Raw genomic sequence first — 3406 nt, forward strand, 5'->3', positions numbered from 1 at the left:
TAAAAAAAAATAAAAAAAAATACTGCAATTGAGATATGATTCATGATTAGTGGGAATGATCATTTTTGCAATCACAGTTTTAAATTTCACTGAAACAAAACTATTAAAATTGTGATGGTGTGATATTTTTGGGGTCTTTACCAAAAAACTAATGTTCTTACATCTGCAGAACAAGATTTGTTATTAGGACAGGGCATCTCTGCATCTATGCAGAACTACAGTACTTTCTTATAATCCTGTTTTAACACATTTCACTTTTATCAAAAAAATGCAGCTTCTTACGATTTGGATTTCGTTAATATTTGGATTAAGTGTGCAGCCCTAACACACATACACACACACACACACACACACTCTCTCTCTCTCATCAAAGTACATCCACAGATTACTTTATAATGAAGCGCTGTACTTTCCCACTTTCTCTAAACTTGCTGTGTGCTTGAACTTGAATTGGTGACTTCCTTCGTTTCCCGGAAAGTTTCCCAGGAAAGTTTCTACGTCTTTTGTCATACTATACACTGCATTGCATTGAATCTGTACTGTCAGTGAAACATTTTTACATTTTAAACAACAAATGACATTATGATACCAAACTCCCATGGTATCTCAGCATGAGGTTACCTCTTCTGACTTTGGCCAGTAATTCCAAAGTATAAGAACCCACTAAACATAAAAACAGACAAAAAAAGACTGTGGACTGTAACGTTTACTGCCAATATTTTCCGTTAGCCCACACAGCGCAGTTGACTCCAGTGAACAATTTGACAAATCTTGATTTCATTAGCACACGTTCAACCTCACAGAATTTCATTGCATTAAACAAACATGCACAGACATGCAGCTACGTTTTGGGCTCAAAGAGGACACGACTCACTAAAAACCAGCCAAACAGCACATGCAATATAATTTTTGCCATATCTACCACAGTGCTAACAGTTAATGACCGTCAGGCCTCTATATAAAATCTAACAACCAGGTTTACTGCACACGTTGCACCTGAAATTGGTTTAATTGCGCAATAACCACAACTGGCTGTGCGTTTGCCCGTCATTAAAACAAATGCCTTGAGGTTAAACAAGCATGAGGGTAACTGGAATTAGGCCAGCGCAGTGTAATGTCTTATATTTCCAGTTGACAGAAGTCCAGTTGAATTGTTGTGATTTCGTGTAATTTAATCCAATTATATATAATGTGAGGTTAGCTACATGATGGTTATGATTAAAATCTGTTGCCTTTGATCTAACTAAATGGTATCCATGGCAACACATCAACAAAGAGAGGATGAGTGACATTTTCAAGTCACTCGGATTGAGTCGAACTTTCAGCTGTGATCATCTGCCTTGCTGACACTCCACTGAGCACGAAGTAAAACGTCATCATACACACGACTAAGTACACACACTGTGCCGTGACCGCTCGCCCGTGCGTTGATTGTCCTCTCGTTTCCACTCTGCTCATGTGTGGCAGTGGCGTGATACACATATGACACACGGCGCACAGCCACGTGTGCGCCGAATCATGTGTGTTTTCAAAAACGCTTATGCAAACGAGCCATTAAAGGGCACTGATGCGTGCATGGTGCTGCTGTTATCTTTGCTCTGTGTTAACAGTGATCAGTTTGCCCACACAGCGGCAAACAGGCGCCTTACCTCACACCCTCATCCAGCCAAAACGCATTTAAAAAGTACAGCATATACAGCTTATAACAAGCTTCTGAGCTGATGTGCTCACTGGGCTTGAAATCAGGGAGGACGGAGAAAGAAGTGAAAGGAAGAAGTGTATCTGAAAAGATGGAAGAGGAAGGATCAGGGAGGAAATTGCTGTGTGCAGATGGTATGTTCTGGGCCCAGAGGATATCATAATTTTGGGTTTAATTCACAAAAAAAGATGGAGTGAGATGGACCACCGATAACGAACTCTTTCTAGATTCTTTCGGTCGCCATCATTTTGGTCAGATACACTTTCCACTCTCTCAAATCTCCATCCTGCCACTCTCCCCCTTCATCCATTTCAATCTCCCCCTGTCATGATACGCGACATCTAAAACAGACTCTCGAAGCCACCTTATTAGTATGCAGCAATATGCAAATTGGCTTGATTTGTTAGTCTCTGTGTGTTTTATATCACCAGGTTTTCTCTCTCTCTCTCTTTCTCTGTGCCATGCTGTCGCTCTTTCCATCCCTCTCTCCTATTTTTCTCTCTTGGCAACATCTACACACACACAGACGAACTCAGTGAACTCATCTACTGTAGAATGTATCACAGCGCTCCATGTGTTCCTCTATCTGCGTGTTTCTGCAGATGTTTGTGCACCATATTGATCTCCTCTCACAGAGGTAATATGGCCCTTTAATGTCCAGTCACTCTTTGTTAGAATGTGCAGCACTGCTACATCTGTTATTCCGTTTTGATTTTTCAGGCGTAGCGACAGAGAAAAATAGGTACTAACAACGAGGGAGGCATCATCGCTGCCTGAGGCATCCAACAATAAGTCCTGCCTGAAAATAGAGATGGAGCCCTTGTATGTTGAGTGGAATTACAAAATGATTAGCTCTCCAGCGTTGGGATGTGGGATAATATAATAATTGAGTTCTGTGCTACAGGGGCAAACGAAACATTTTGCCATCATCTCCAGGTTTTAAGTTAGCCCCAGTTTGTGCCCTTTCATCTATTACCATTACATTTGAATCACAAAGCTAAGCACCCAATTTTCCCTAGAATACACGGGGATCTTTGAAAAACCCAGAAGGTCGTTAACAACACTTACTGCTGCGGCTGAAAGTGCTTCCAGCATCCTCAAAGACTCTTCTAACCATCTGGATGAACAAATATTCTGTCTGCTGCACGATGAAAGATTTTTAGCTTCTTTTCTCAAGTTGCGACCGTATTTCATAATCTAAACAAAGTGTTTAGCTCATTCGCTCACTCGTTTCTGCTCATTTTGGGCAACGTGAACCAAAATTTCAGCGATATATGTCTAGGTTACGTTCCAAAATGTTACCTTTTCACACAAACTAAAGCAGTATTTTGCTACCTGGATAGAAAATACAGCCAAAACTTGAGTGTTTTTTGGTCCATCCAGATGGTTCTATTCTGGGTTTTTAAAGACCACAGGGTATATATTTTTCATGATAATCAGATGATGAACTCGGTGACACAAATGTAGTAGCAATAACAAAGGGGCATAAACTAGGGCCAAGTTTTAGCATTACTACTAGAACTTCAGAAAACATGCTAACAGCTAAACTCAGTAGTTTACTGAATGATCATCCAGCACCATTAAAGGACCAGTGTGTAGGATTCAGTGGCATCTAGTGGTTAATTTACAAACTGCAACCATCTGAATACAGCTCAGCTTTCTGCAGCCTTATCCAGAGCCAGTATCTGGTTTGTCTGTTCTGGGCTA

General features: G+C 40.7%; 1 protein-coding gene across 1 annotated transcript in view; it reads right to left on the reverse strand.

Moving 5' to 3' along the window:
- Window positions 1–3406, reverse strand: part of ppfia3 (PTPRF interacting protein alpha 3) — a gene marked incomplete in the record, with an annotated part of 24739 nt that overhangs the window by 19232 nt on the left and 2101 nt on the right.

Source organism: Morone saxatilis, unplaced genomic scaffold (assembly GCF_004916995.1).
Source record: "Morone saxatilis isolate NCDOM2014 unplaced genomic scaffold, NCSU_SB_2.0 Contig14, whole genome shotgun sequence".
Taxonomy (NCBI): Eukaryota; Metazoa; Chordata; class Actinopteri; family Moronidae; genus Morone; species Morone saxatilis.